This window comes from Pseudophryne corroboree, unplaced genomic scaffold (genome assembly GCF_028390025.1).
Source record: "Pseudophryne corroboree isolate aPseCor3 unplaced genomic scaffold, aPseCor3.hap2 scaffold_1538, whole genome shotgun sequence".
Classification (NCBI taxonomy): Eukaryota; Metazoa; Chordata; class Amphibia; order Anura; family Myobatrachidae; genus Pseudophryne; species Pseudophryne corroboree.
In genome coordinates, this window is record NW_026968170.1 from 72679 (window position 1) to 85799 (window position 13121).

General features: G+C 49.5%; 15 non-coding genes across 15 annotated transcripts; 2 read left to right on the forward strand and 13 right to left on the reverse strand.

The window, feature by feature from the left end:
• Nucleotides 1-292: 292 nt before the first annotated feature.
• On the reverse strand, nucleotides 293-455 carry LOC135000427 (U1 spliceosomal RNA). The gene has a single exon (XR_010202339.1). It is a non-coding gene; the product is annotated as a U1 spliceosomal RNA (small nuclear RNA).
• Nucleotides 456-607: 152 nt separating this feature from the next.
• Nucleotides 608-771, reverse strand: LOC135000411 (U1 spliceosomal RNA). Its single transcript, XR_010202324.1, has one exon. It is a non-coding gene; the product is annotated as a U1 spliceosomal RNA (small nuclear RNA).
• A 674-nt stretch (nucleotides 772-1445) lies between these two features.
• On the reverse strand, nucleotides 1446-1608 carry LOC135000426 (U1 spliceosomal RNA). Its single transcript, XR_010202338.1, has one exon. It is a non-coding gene; the product is annotated as a U1 spliceosomal RNA (small nuclear RNA).
• Nucleotides 1609-1757: 149 nt separating this feature from the next.
• Nucleotides 1758-1922, reverse strand: LOC135000428 (U1 spliceosomal RNA). Its single transcript, XR_010202340.1, has one exon. It is a non-coding gene; the product is annotated as a U1 spliceosomal RNA (small nuclear RNA).
• Nucleotides 1923-2592: 670 nt separating this feature from the next.
• LOC135000420 (U1 spliceosomal RNA) lies at nucleotides 2593-2755 on the reverse strand. The gene has a single exon (XR_010202332.1). It is a non-coding gene; the product is annotated as a U1 spliceosomal RNA (small nuclear RNA).
• Nucleotides 2756-2907: 152 nt separating this feature from the next.
• On the reverse strand, nucleotides 2908-3071 carry LOC135000410 (U1 spliceosomal RNA). The gene has a single exon (XR_010202323.1). It is a non-coding gene; the product is annotated as a U1 spliceosomal RNA (small nuclear RNA).
• Nucleotides 3072-4043: 972 nt separating this feature from the next.
• On the reverse strand, nucleotides 4044-4206 carry LOC135000409 (U1 spliceosomal RNA). The gene has a single exon (XR_010202322.1). It is a non-coding gene; the product is annotated as a U1 spliceosomal RNA (small nuclear RNA).
• A 674-nt stretch (nucleotides 4207-4880) lies between these two features.
• Nucleotides 4881-5043, reverse strand: LOC135000441 (U1 spliceosomal RNA). Its single transcript, XR_010202352.1, has one exon. It is a non-coding gene; the product is annotated as a U1 spliceosomal RNA (small nuclear RNA).
• Nucleotides 5044-5195: 152 nt separating this feature from the next.
• LOC135000396 (U1 spliceosomal RNA) lies at nucleotides 5196-5359 on the reverse strand. The gene has a single exon (XR_010202311.1). It is a non-coding gene; the product is annotated as a U1 spliceosomal RNA (small nuclear RNA).
• Nucleotides 5360-6030: 671 nt separating this feature from the next.
• Nucleotides 6031-6193, reverse strand: LOC135000421 (U1 spliceosomal RNA). Its single transcript, XR_010202333.1, has one exon. It is a non-coding gene; the product is annotated as a U1 spliceosomal RNA (small nuclear RNA).
• A 152-nt stretch (nucleotides 6194-6345) lies between these two features.
• LOC135000429 (U1 spliceosomal RNA) lies at nucleotides 6346-6509 on the reverse strand. The gene has a single exon (XR_010202341.1). It is a non-coding gene; the product is annotated as a U1 spliceosomal RNA (small nuclear RNA).
• Nucleotides 6510-7183: 674 nt separating this feature from the next.
• On the reverse strand, nucleotides 7184-7346 carry LOC135000437 (U1 spliceosomal RNA). Its single transcript, XR_010202349.1, has one exon. It is a non-coding gene; the product is annotated as a U1 spliceosomal RNA (small nuclear RNA).
• A 152-nt stretch (nucleotides 7347-7498) lies between these two features.
• On the reverse strand, nucleotides 7499-7662 carry LOC135000404 (U1 spliceosomal RNA). The gene has a single exon (XR_010202318.1). It is a non-coding gene; the product is annotated as a U1 spliceosomal RNA (small nuclear RNA).
• A 144-nt stretch (nucleotides 7663-7806) lies between these two features.
• Nucleotides 7807-7922, forward strand: LOC135000384 (U5 spliceosomal RNA). The gene has a single exon (XR_010202299.1). It is a non-coding gene; the product is annotated as a U5 spliceosomal RNA (small nuclear RNA).
• A 270-nt stretch (nucleotides 7923-8192) lies between these two features.
• Nucleotides 8193-8305, forward strand: LOC135000392 (U5 spliceosomal RNA). The gene has a single exon (XR_010202307.1). It is a non-coding gene; the product is annotated as a U5 spliceosomal RNA (small nuclear RNA).
• The last annotated feature ends 4816 nt before the right edge of the window (nucleotides 8306-13121 follow it).

Sequence of the window (13121 nt, forward strand, 5' to 3'; positions counted from 1 at the left end):
CCTCCTTCGGTGTGGGGCTCATGTTGGCTATGCCCCAGCCCCTGAAGCATTCAAGCTGATTTCTTGCAGCAGCTGGGCACTGTAACAGCTCCAGAGCTGCTCTGTAAGGCAAGTAAAAGGTTGTGGGCCCTGCAGCACTACCTGTAGTTCGCATTGTGCGTTGGAAGGCACAAAGTAAGCAGAAAGGAGGAGAAGTCAGGATAGTGCGCAAGGGCATAGAAGGGAGCTGCTGAAGAAAAGAGAAGTGTAAACAGACAGCAAACTAGGCTGGAGAGAGACCTGAGACAAAGAGATCTGAATTATACGAGACCTGACCAGGGGAAACACAAATTATGCAGTCAAGTTTCCCACATTTGGGGAAATCGCAGGAGCAGCACACCCAGAGTGCAATGGGTGAGCCTTGCCCTGGGAGAAGCACCTTCATGATCATAGTATCTCACCTGGCAGGTAAGTAGGAGTTGGGCTAGAGCTGGGGAGGGTCGCTGCTCGGGCACCCCCCTGTCAAGTGAAGGAGATCCAACTGAGGCAGCACAAAGGAACTCTCGAAAGAAGAACAAGGCTAGAGGAAGATCTGAGACAAAGAAATCTGACTTTTACCAGAGCTGACCAGAGGAAAGCACAAACACAGTCCACCACTACCACAAATAATGCAGTCGAGTTTCCCACATTTGGGGAAATCACAGGGGTCAGCATACCCAGAGTGCAATGAATGAACCGCACCCTGGGAGAACAATCTTCATAACAATGGTATCTCCTATGCAAAATAAGTATGATTTGGGATATGGCTGGGGAGGGCCGCTGCTCAGGCACATCTCTGTCAAGTAAAGGAGATTCAACTGAGGCAGCACAAGGGAACTCTCATCTGGGGACAACAACTGCAGGGAGAACACATATTTTCAGATGAACATGGGAGGGCAGAAGGCTGCCTAATACTGAAGCACCCCCAAACAACAAACCAAATGCAACAACTAGTGCAAGCATTCCTGGGGGAAGGCCTGCAGCAGATAGATTTGCATATGGTGATGTCATCCAAGCAGTGGGTCAAAGTTGGCTTCAACCCTCGTCTGCATATGAAAAGAGAAAAGGGGCGTGCAGGGCATGGTGGCCTTTTGCGGCAGTTGGCTGACCCCTAGTTTGCATTAAACACCTCCACCCTCCTTCGGTGTAGGGCTCATGTTGGCTATGCCCCAGCCCCTGAAGCATTCAAGCTGATTTCTTGCAGCAGCTGGGCACTGTAACAGCTCCAGAGCTGCTCTGTAAGGCAAGTAAAAGGGTGTGGGCCCTGCAGCACTACCTGTAGTTCGCATTGTGCGTTGGAAGGCACAAAGTAAGCAGAAAGGAGGAGAAGTCAGGATAGTGCGCAAGGGCATAGAAGGGAGCGGCTCAAGAAAAGAGAAGTGGAAACAGACAGCAAACTAGGCTGGAGAGAGACCTGAGACAAAGAGATCTGAATTATACGAGACCTGACCAGGGGAAACACAAATTATGCAGTCAAGTTTCCCACATTTGGGGAAATCGCAGGGGCAGCACACCCAGAGTGCAATGGGTGAGCCTTGCCCTGGGAGAAGCACCTTCATGATCATAGTATCTCACCTGGCAGGTAAGTAGGAGTTGGGCTAGAGCTGGGGAGGGTCGCTGCTCGGGCACCCCCCTGTCAAGTGAAGGAGATCCAACTGAGGCAGCACAAGGAAACTCTCGAAAGAAGAACAAGGCTAGAGGAAGATCTGAAACAAAGAAATCTGACTTTTACCAGAGATCAGAGGAAAACACAAACACAGTCCCCCACTACCAACAAATAAAGCAGTCGCGTTTCCCACATTTGGGGAAATCACAGGGGTCAGCATACCCAGAATGCAATGAATGAACCTCACCCTGGGAGAGTAATCTTCATGACCATGGTATCTCCTATGCAAAATAAGTATGATTTGGGATAGGGCTGGGGAGGGCCGCTGCTCATGCACATCTCTGTCAAGTAAAGGAGATTCAACTGAGGCAGCACAAGGGAACTCTCATCTGGGGACAACAACTGCAGGGAGAACACATATTTTCAGATGAACATGGGAGGGCAGAAGGCTGCCTAATACTGAAGCACCCCCAAACAACAAACCAAATGCAACAACTAGTGCAAGCATTCCTGGGGGAAGTTCTGCAGAAGACGGATTTGCATACGGTGATGTCATCCAAGCAGTGGGTCAAAGTTGGCTTCAACCCTCATCTGCATATGAAAAGAGAAAAGGGGCGTGCAGGGCATGGCGGCCTTTTGCGGTGCTTGGATGACCCCTAGTTCGCATTAAACACCCCACCCTCCTTTGGTGTGGGGCTCATGTTGGCCATGCCCCATCCCCTGAAGCATTCAAGCTGATTTATTGCAGCAGCTGGGCACTGTAACAGCTCCAGAGCTGCTCTGAACGGCAAGTAAAAGGGTGTGGGCCCTGCAGCACTACCTGTAGTTTGCATTGTGCATTGGAAGGCACAAAGTAAGCAGACGGGAGAAGTCAGGATAGTGCGCAAGGGCATAGAAGGGAGCGGCTCAAGAAAAGAGAAGTTGAAACAGACAGCAAACTAGGCTGGAGAGAGACCTGAGACAAAGAGATCTGAATTATACGAGAGCCGACCAGGGGAAACACAAATTATGCAGTCAAGTTTCCCACATTTGGGGAAATCGCAGGAGCAGCACACCCAGAGTGCAATGGGTGAGCCTTGCCCTGGGAGAAGCACCTACATGATCATAGTATCTCACCTGCCAGGTAAGTAGAAGTTGGGCTAGAGCTGGGGAGGGTCGCTGCTCGGGTACCCCCCTGTCAAGTGAAGGAGATCCAACTGAGGCAGCACAAGGGAACTCTCGAAAGAAGAACAAGGCTAAAGGAAGATCTGAGACAAAGAAATCTGACTTTTACCAGAGCTGACCAGAGGAAAGCACAAACACAGTCCCCCACTACCACAAATAAAGCAGTCGAGTTTCCCACATTTGGGGAAATCACAGGGGTCAGCATACCCAGAATGCAATGAATGAACCTCACCGTGGGAGAACAATCTTCATGACCATGGTATCTCCTATGCAAAATAAGTATGATTTGGGATAGGGCTGGGGAGGGCCGCTGCTCAGGCACATCTCTGTCAAGTAAAGGAGATTCAACTGAGGCAGCACAAGGGAACTCTCATCTGGGGACAACAACTGCAGGGAGAACACATATTTTCAGATGAACATGGGAGGGCAGAAGGCTGCCTAATACTGAAGCACCCCCAAACAACAAACCAAATGCAACAACTAGTGCAAGCATTCCTGGGGGAAGGCCTGCAGCAGATGGATTTGCATACGGTGATGTCATCCAAGCAGTGGGTCAAAGTTGGCTTCAACCCTCGTCTGCATATGAAAAGAGAAAAGGGGCGTGCAGGGCATGGCGGCCTTTTGCGGCGCTTGGATGACCCCTAGTTCGCATTAAACACCTCCACCCTCCTTCGGTGTGGGGCTCATGTTGGCTATGCCCCAGCCCCTGAAGCATTCAAGCTGATTTCTTGCAGCAGCTGGGCACTGTAACAGCTCCAGAGCTGCTCTGTACGGCAAGTAAAAGGGTGTGGGCCCTGCAGCACTACCTGTAGTTTGCATTGTGCATTGGAAGGCACAAAGTAAGCAGACAGGAGGAGAAGTCAGGATAGTGCACAAGGGTATAAAAGGGAGGGGCTCATGAAAAAAGAAGTGGAAACAGACAGCAAACTAGGCTGGAGAGAGACCTGAGACAAAGAGATCTGAATTATACGAGAGCCGACCAGGGGAAACACAAATTATGCAGTCAAGCTTCCCACATTTGGGGAAATCATAGTGCAATGGGTGAGCCTTGCCCTGGGAGAAGCACCTTCATGATCATAGTATCTCACCTGGCAGGTAAGTAGGAGTTGGGCTAGAGCTGGGGAGGGTCGCTGCTCGGGCACCCCTCTGTCAAGTGAAAGAGATCCAACTGAGGCAGCACAAGGAAACTCTCGAAAGAAGAACAAGGCTAGAGGAAGATCTGAGACAAATAAATCTGACTTTTACCAGAGCTGACCAGAGGAAAGCACAAACACAGTCCCCCACTACCACAAATAATGCAGTCGAGTTTCCCACATTTTGGAAATCACAGGGGTCAGCATACCCAGAATGCAATGAATGAACCTCACCCTGGGAGAACAATCTTCATGACCATGGTATCTCCTATGCAAAATAAGTATGATTTGGGATAGGGCTGGGGAGGGCCGCTGCTCAGGCACATCTCTGTCAAGTAAAGGAGATTCAACTGAGGCAGCACAAGGGAACTCTCATCTGGGGACAACAACTGCAGGGAGAACACATATTTTCAGATGAACATGGGAGGGCAGAAGGCTGCCTAATACTGAAGCACCCCCAAACAACAAACCAAATGCAACAACTAGTGCAAGCATTCCTGGGGGAAGGCCTGCAGCAGATGGATTTGCATACGGTGATGTCATCCAAGCAGTGGGTCAAAGTTGGCTTCAACCCTCGTCTGCATATGAAAAGAGAAAAGGGGCGTGCAGGGCATGGCGGCCTTTTGCGGCGCTTGGATGACCCCTAGTTCACATTAAACACCTCCACCCTCCTTCGGTGTGGGGCTCATGTTGGCTGTGCCCCAGCCCCTAAAGCATTCGAGCTGATTTCTTGCAGTAGCTGGGCACTGTAACAGCTCCAGAGCTGCTCTGTACGGCAAGTAAAAGGGTGTGGGCCCTACAGCACTACCTGTAGTTTGCATTGTGCATTGGAAGGCACAAAGTAAGCAGACAGGAGGAGAAGTCAGGATAGTGCACAAGGGTATAAAAGGGAGGGGCTCATGAAAAAAGAAGTGGAAACAGACAGCAAACTAGGCTGGAGAGAGACCTGAGACAAAGAGATCTGAATTATACGAGAGCCGACCAGGGGAAACACAAATTATGCAGTCAAGCTTCCCACATTTGGGGAAATCGCAGGGGCACCACACCCAGAGTGCAATGGGTGAGCCTTGCCCTGGGAGAAGCACCTTCATGATCATAGTATCTCACCTGGCAAGTAAGTAGGAGTTGGGCTAGAGCTGGGGAGGGTCGCTGCTCGGGCACCCCCCTGTCAAGTGAAAGAGATCCAACTGAGGCAGCACAAGGGAACTCTCGAAAGAAGAACAAGGCTAGAGGAAGATCTGAGACAAATAAATCTGACTTTTACCAGAGCTGTCCAGAGGAAAGCACAAACACAGTCCCCCACTACCACAAATAATGCAGTTGAGTTTCCCACATTTGGGGAAATCACAGGGGTCAGCATACCCAGAATGCAATGAATGAACCTCACCCTGGGAGAACAATCTTCATGACCATGGTATCGCCTATGCAAAATAAGTATGATTTGGGATAGGGCTGGGGAGGGCCGCTGCTCAGGCACATCTCTGTTAAGTAAAGGAGATTCAACTGAGGCAGCACAAGGGAACTCTCATCTGGGGACAACAACTGCAGGGAGAACACATATTTTCAGATAAACATGGGAGGGCAGAAGGCAGCCTAATACTGAAGCACCCCCAAACAACAAACCAAATGCAACAACTAGTACAAGCATTCCTGGGGGAAGGCCTGCAGCAGATGGATTTGCATATGGTGATGTCATCCAAGCAGTGGGTCAAAGTTGGCTTCAACCCTCGTCTGCATATGAAAAGAGAAAAGGGGCGTGCAGGGCATGGCGGCCTTTTGCGGCGCTTGGATGACCCCTAGTTCGCATTAAACACCTCCACCCTCCTTCGGTGTGGGGCTCATGTTGGCTATGCCCCAGCCCCTGAAGCATTCAAGCTGATTTCTTGCAGCAGCTGGGCACTGTAACAGCTCCAGAGCTGCTCTAAACGGCAAGTAAAAGGGTGTGGGCCCTGCAGCACTACCTGTAGTTTGCATTGTGCATTGGAAGGCACAAAGTAAGCAGACGGGAGAAGTCAGGATAGTGCGCAAGGGCATAGAAGGGAGCGGCTCAAGAAAAGAGAAGTTGAAACAGACAGCAAACTAGGCTGGAGAGAGACCTGAGACAAAGAGATCTGAATTATACGAGAGCCGACCAGGGGAAACACAAATTATGCAGTCAAGTTTCCCACATTTGGGGAAATCGCAGGAGCAGCACACCCAGAGTGCAATGGGTGAGCCTTGCCCTGGGAGAAGCACCTACATGATCATAGTATCTCACCTGCCAGGTAAGTAGAAGTTGGGCTAGAGCTGGGGAGGGTCGCTGCTCGGGTACCCCCCTGTCAAGTGAAGGAGATTCAACTGAGGCAGCACAAGGGAACTCTCGAAAGAAGAACAAGGCTAGAGGAAGATCTGAGACAAATAAATCTGACTTTTACCAGAGCTGACCAGAGGAAAGCACAAACACAGTCCCCCACTACCACAAATAATGCAGTCGAGTTTCCCACATTTGGGGAAATCACAGGGGTCAGCATACCCAGAATGCAATGAATGAACCTCACCCTGGGAGAACAATCTTCATGACCATGGTATCTCCTATGCAAAATAAGTATGATTTGGGATAGGGCTGGGGAGGGCCGCTGCTCAGGCACATCTCTGTCAAGTAAAGGAGATTCAACTGAGGCAGCACAAGGGAACTCTCATCTGGGGACAACAACTGCAGGGAGAACACATATTTTCAGATGAACATGGGAGGGCAGAAGGCTGCCTAATAATGAAGCACCCCCAAACAACAAACCAAATGCAACAACTAGTGCAAGCATTCCTGGGGGAAGGCCTGCAGCAGATGGATTTGCATACGGTGATGTCATCCAAGCAGTGGGTCAAAGTTGGCTTCAACCCTCGTCTGCATATGAAAAGAGAAAAGGGGCGTGCAGGGCATAGCGGCCTTTTGCGGCGCTTGGATGACCCCTAGTTCGCATTAAACACCTCCACCCTCCTTCGGTGTGGGGCTCATGTTGGCTATGCCCCAGCCCCTGAAGCATTCAAGCTGATTTCTTGCAGCAGCTGGGCACTGTAACAGCTCCAGAGCTGCTCTGTACGGCAAGTAAAAGGGTGTGGGCCCTGCAGCACTACCAGTAGTTTGCATTGTGCATTGGAAGGCACAAAGTAAGCAGACAAGAGGAGAAGTCAGGATAGTGCACAAGGGTATAAAAGGGAGGGGCTCATGAAAAAAGAAGTGGAAACAGACAGCAAACTAGGCTGGAGAGAGACCTGAGACAAAGAGATCTGAATTATACGAGAGCCGACCAGGGGAAACACAAATTATGCAGTCAAGCTTCCCACATTTGGGGAAATCGCAGGGGCACCACACCCAGAGTGCAATGGGTGAGCCTTGCCCTGGGAGAAGCACCTTCATGATCATAGTATCTCACCTGGCAGGTAAGTAGGAGTTGGGCTAGAGCTGGGGAGGGTCGCTACTCGGGCACCCCCCTGTCAAGTGAAAGAGATCCAACTGAGGCAGCACAAGGGAACTCTCGAAAGAAGAACAAGGCTAGAGGAAGATCTGAGACAAATAAATCTGACTTTTACCAGAGCTGACCAGAGGAAAGCACAAACACAGTCCCCCACTACCACAAATAATGCAGTCGAGTTTCCCACATTTGGGGAAATCACAGGGGTCAGCATACCCAGAATGCAATGAATGAACCTCACCCTGGGAGAACAATCTTCATGACCATGGTATCGCCTATGCAAAATAAGTATGATTTGGGATAGGGCTGGGGAGGGCCGCTGCTCAGGCACATCTCTGTCAAGTAAAGGAGATTCAGCTGAGGCAGCACAAGGGAACTCTCATCTGGGGACAACAACTGCAGGGAGAACACATATTTTCATATAAAAATCTTGGTCATGCTCTGGTTTCTCTTCAGAACGAACAAATCTTTCGCCTCTTACTAAAGATTTCCGTGGAGAGGAGCAAAACCGAGTTTTATCTCAATTTTTGCATGCCCCATCTTTTTGGGGTTTCTTTTACCGGTTTAAAGATAGAATGAGTGTGCTTTAATGTAAGCTCATTTGCATAGAAATGACAGTAAATGTTTATTTATGTTCAAACAGAACTTTCTTGACCATGCTACTTGCTTTAAAGATCTGGGAGCACATGGAATACAGTACAAACCATGCTTATAGCAAGGAGAAGCCAGGTGAGAAATCTGCTTTCTTTCAAATTGGGCGCTCACTTTGATCTGAATGAGGACTGCTGGCATGGCACTCAGGCGACAGGTGGAATCTTGGTCATGCTCTGGTTTCTCTTCAGAACGAACAAATCTTTCGCCTTTTACTAAAGATTTCCGTGGAGAGGAGCAAAACTGAGTTTTATCTCAATTTTTGCATGCCCCATATCATACCTCCCAACTGTCCCGATTTTCGCGGGACAGTCCCGTTTTTTGGGGACTGTCCCGCTGTCCCACCTGCGGGCCGCAGTGTCCCGCGGTGGGGAGGACAATTGGGAGGCTCTGTCTGTCGCTGCCCTGCTTAGCAGAGCAGCGGTGAATAGACGCTGTGCGCATGCGCACAGCGTCTATTCACTGAAGTCAGAGGGAGAGGTGGCATGCCAGCGGCTCACAGAGCGCTGGGCATGCCCGCTCAGTGCCGAAAACGGGGGCGTGACTCGCGATCGCGGGTCCTCCCGCGAAGCCACGCCCCCTTTTACTTAGGCCACACCCTTTTTGGGAGCGCGCGCGACTTCGCCGCGCGTGTGTCCCTCTTTGCGAGCCGACAAAGTTGGGAGGTATGCCCATATTATTGGGGTTTCTTTTATCAGTTTAAAGACAGAACGAGTTTGCTTTCTTGTTAGCTTTAATGTAAGTTTATTTGCATAACAATGACAGTAAATGTTTGTTTCTTTTCAAACAGAACTTTCTTGACCATGCTACTTGCTTGAAAGATCTGGGAGCACATGGAAAACAGTACAAACCATGCAGTATCACAAGAGCCTTTATTTGATCTTTCATGAAGATAGAGCAGAATTGAGGACACGTCAACAATTTCTGCCGAAGGTGGTTCATCTTTCCACATGGTGCCTTTGGCCACTGACACCTTCGTTGAGTCAAAGTCTCTGGCTGTGGTCAGAACTTTGAAAATTTATGTCACCAGAACGGTTCAGATTAGGAAAACAGAGGCTCTGTTTGTCCTGTATGCTCCCAACAGGATTGGGTGTCCTGCTTCCATGTAGACCATTATGCGCTGGATCTGTGGTAAGATTCAGCATGCTCATTCCATGGCAGGATTGCCGTTACTGAATTAGGTGAAGACCCATTCTACTAGAAAGGTGGGTTCATCCTGGGCAGCTGGTCGGGGAGTCTCGGCATTGCAACTTTGCCGAGCAGCTATTTAGTAAACACTTTTGCTAAGTTTTACAAGTTTGATACCTTGGCCGATGATAACTTCAAGTTGGGTCATTCGGTGCTGCAGAGTCGTACGCACTCTTCCACCCGTTCAAGAGCTTTGGTATAACCCCATGGTTCTTAATGTGACCCCAGCATCCTCTAGGTCGTATGAGAAAATAGGATTTTAATACCTACCGGTAAATCCTTTTCTCTTAGTCTGTAGAGGATGCTGGGCACCCGTCCCAGTCCATACTGTGTCTGCAGTTATTACTTGTGGTTATACACATGTTGTGTTATGGTTCTGGTCAGCTTTTTGCTGCAATTGTTCATGCCGTTGGCTTGTGTTCTGTTGAATGCCACGTTCTGCGGCATGCTTAAGGTGTGAGCTGGTAAGATGCTCACCTTAGTTTAACAATAAATCCTTTCCTCGAAATGTCCGTCTCCATGGGCACAGTTCCTATAACTGGAGTCTGGAGGAGGGGCATAGAGGGAGGAGCCAGTTCACACCCTTTGATAGTCTTAAAGTGCCCATGTCTCTTGCGGATCCCGTCTATACCCCATGGTTCTTAATGTGACCCCAGCATCCTCTACGGACTAAGAGAAAAGGATGCCCTTGCGCACTATCCTGACTTCTCCTCCCGTCTGCTTACTTTGTGCCTTCCAACGCACAATGCAAACTACAGGTGGTGCTGCAGGGCCCACACCCTTTTACTTGCCTTACAGAACAGCTCTGGAGCTGTTACAGTGCCCAGCTGCTGCAAGAAATCAGCTTGAATGCTTCAGGGGATGGGGCATGGCCAACATGAGCCCCACACCAAAGGAGGGTGGGGGTGTTTAATGAGAACTAGGGGTCATCCAAGCACTGCAAAAGGCCGCCATGCCCTGCACGCCCCTTTTCTCTTTTCATATGCAGATGAGGGTTCCAGCCAACTTTGGCCCACTGCTTGAATAACATCACTGTATGCAAATCCGTCTGCTGCAGACCTTCCCCCAGGAATGCTTGTACTAGATGTTGCATATGGTTTGATATTTGATGGTGCTTCAGTATTAGGCAGCCTTCCGCCCTCCCATGTTCATCTGAAAAGATGTGGTCTCCCTGCAGTTGTTGTCCCCAGACGAGAGTTCCCTTGTGCTTCCTCAGTTGAATCTCCTTAACTTGACGGGGGAGGGGCTGCCCGAGCAGCCACCCTCCCCAGCCCTATCCCAACTCATACTTATTTTGCATATGAGATCTCTTGATCATGAAGATTGTTATCACAGGGTGAGGTTCATCCATTATATTTTAAAATAGGAAGGTACAAATTACATATTTGAATTGCATTTATGTGCTGGATTCAAATGTCCCCCCCACCCCCTTCCTTTCTCAATTGTGCCCGTCAGCAGCTATTCTAAGGTTGCTGCCAATGGGTGTGACACATTAATTTCTTCTGTGGGGTACACTGGACTCCACAAGGATTCACATTGGGGTGTAGAGTAGGATCTTGATCTGAGGCACCAACCGGCTCAAAGCTTTTGACTGTTCCCAAGATGCTCAGTGCATTCTCCTCTATAACCCCGCTTCCATGAACAGGGAGCTCAGTTTGTAGTTGGTGCCTTCAGTAGCAGGCCACTTAACAGGGGCCTGCCTCAGGCAGCCTATTCTTAGCTATAAATTTTGACAAGAAAAGAAGAACTTGTTTTATGAGAATCTACAAGGGCTGCAGCAGGCTAGGTCTAATAGACATCTTTACTGCAGCTTCATCACTCCCAGCGGCGCTGTATACTCCCGTGCCCTGGTTGCTGGGTCACTGCAGCGGAGGGTCCGGTTTCATCCTAAGGTCAGTCACACACACACCACCCTTCCGGATCACGAGGCCGCTGATGAAGGGGAGCGTGGCCGTAGGGGGTGGACCGTGTGCGCACTGGCGTGGACACTGATTACTGGGCAGCCGCTCCACTAGCCACCAGGTACAGTTAAGGAGCACAGGTCTGGGGGTTTTTCTCCTATATTAACCCAATTTTGTACTGCCCGCAGCGCATTGTGATAGGTAATAGGGCCTGATTCAGGTTGGATTGCAATCACAATAAGCGATCCAACTGCAAAAATTGCTAAGAGCATACGCATGTGCCTGCATTTTCTGCGGCACCCCGCAGAGAATGCGATCGCCTCTGCCTGTCAATCGGGGCGGGGGGGGGGATAGGTGGGTCAGCAACACTCCATTTCCAAGTCAGGGATGGAGCGGTGCGGGGGCAAGGCTTCAAAATGGGGTCTGCAACGGAGGAGACACAGGGGGCGTGGTCACAGCGGCTGTATGACATCACATTCAGCCGCTGTGATCACAAAAATGGTGGCGGCTTCCTGCGCGCACATACAGTCTGCACCAGCAGGAGGCTACACCATTTTTTATGATCACGCTGAACTGCAGTGCGACTGCAATTACAGCATGGTCAAGAAGGGAGGCGTCATGCTGGGTGGCCATGCCCTTTCACTGTGCAGGAGCCAGCACTGCTCACACACTAGTCCCTGGGTGCAGCCCCCAACCCCCGGGACACCCGGAGCAACAAAATGTAGATTCAGGCCACCAGGCCACGCCCCTACCTATGAAACCATGCCTCCTTTTTACCATTGCGCTGCTTATCTGCGCGCACTGCATTACAATCTCCCTCGCCACCTCTCTGGGTGTCACCAGTGATAGTGACACCTCTGCCATGCTTGTAGCAGCTGGTCCTAAGATCTACGCCTCAAGCCCTGAGTGTTTGCCCTTGTGACTTGTTGATCATCATAGCGAAGCAGATGCTTACAGAAAACTGCAGGGGCTTAGATTGAAAATAAAAAAATTGATGGGTATAAGGTAGAGAGGAGCGGGTTCGGTTCTCCGAGAACCGAATTCCCCACGAACTCCACGTTGTTTACACTGGTCCGAGGCAGGCTCGGTTGTTCCCGCCTGACTCGGAAAACCTGAACAAGGGAAAATGTCATCATCCCGCTGTCGGATTCTCGCGAGATTCGGATTCCATATAAAGAGCTGCTTGTTGCCGCCATTTTTACTCGTGCTTTGAAGAGAGAGCGGAATGGACGTGGCTATGTTCTCTCAGTGGAAATCTCAATATCAGTGCTCAGTATCAGTGGTTACTTATTGCTGCTCAGTAATACTAGTAGTGTGTCTCTCCTGCTCAGTGTCAGTTCTCAGTAGTATCCTCATCAGTGCTCAGTATCACTGCTCATTGTCTTGTGCTGCATTGTGGTGCTCAGCATACTACAGTACATTACTAATAGTCCAGTGCTGCATCTTGCTGCTCAGTGTCAGTTCTAGTATCCTCATCAGTGCTCACTATCACTGTTCATTGCATTTTGGTTTTCTGTATACTACAGTAACATAGTAATATAGTAACATATAGTAACATAGTTTTTGAGGTTGAATAGAGGCAAATTGCCCATCGTGTTCAACCTGTTTTAAGTTGTGATGATTCTACATACTTGCTGAATAATGTTTTATGACTAGTTAGCTACTATAACTCATGTTACCCCCGGATTAACCATGTTGATATTTTAAGTATTATAACCTTAGATAGCTTTTTCATTCAGAAATGTATCCATTCCTTTTTTAAATCCAATTACAGAGTCCGCCATTACCACCTTCCCTGGCAGGGAATTCCACATCCTGATTGCCCTAACAGTGAAGATCATAGTATCTCACCTGGCAGGTAAGTAGGAGTTGGGCTAGAGCTGTGGAGGATTGCTGCTCGGGCACCCCCTGTCAAGTGAAGGAGATCCAACTGAGGCAGCACAAGGGAACTCTCGAAAGAAGAACAAGGCTAGAGGAAGATCTGAGACAAAGAAATCTGACTTTTACCAGA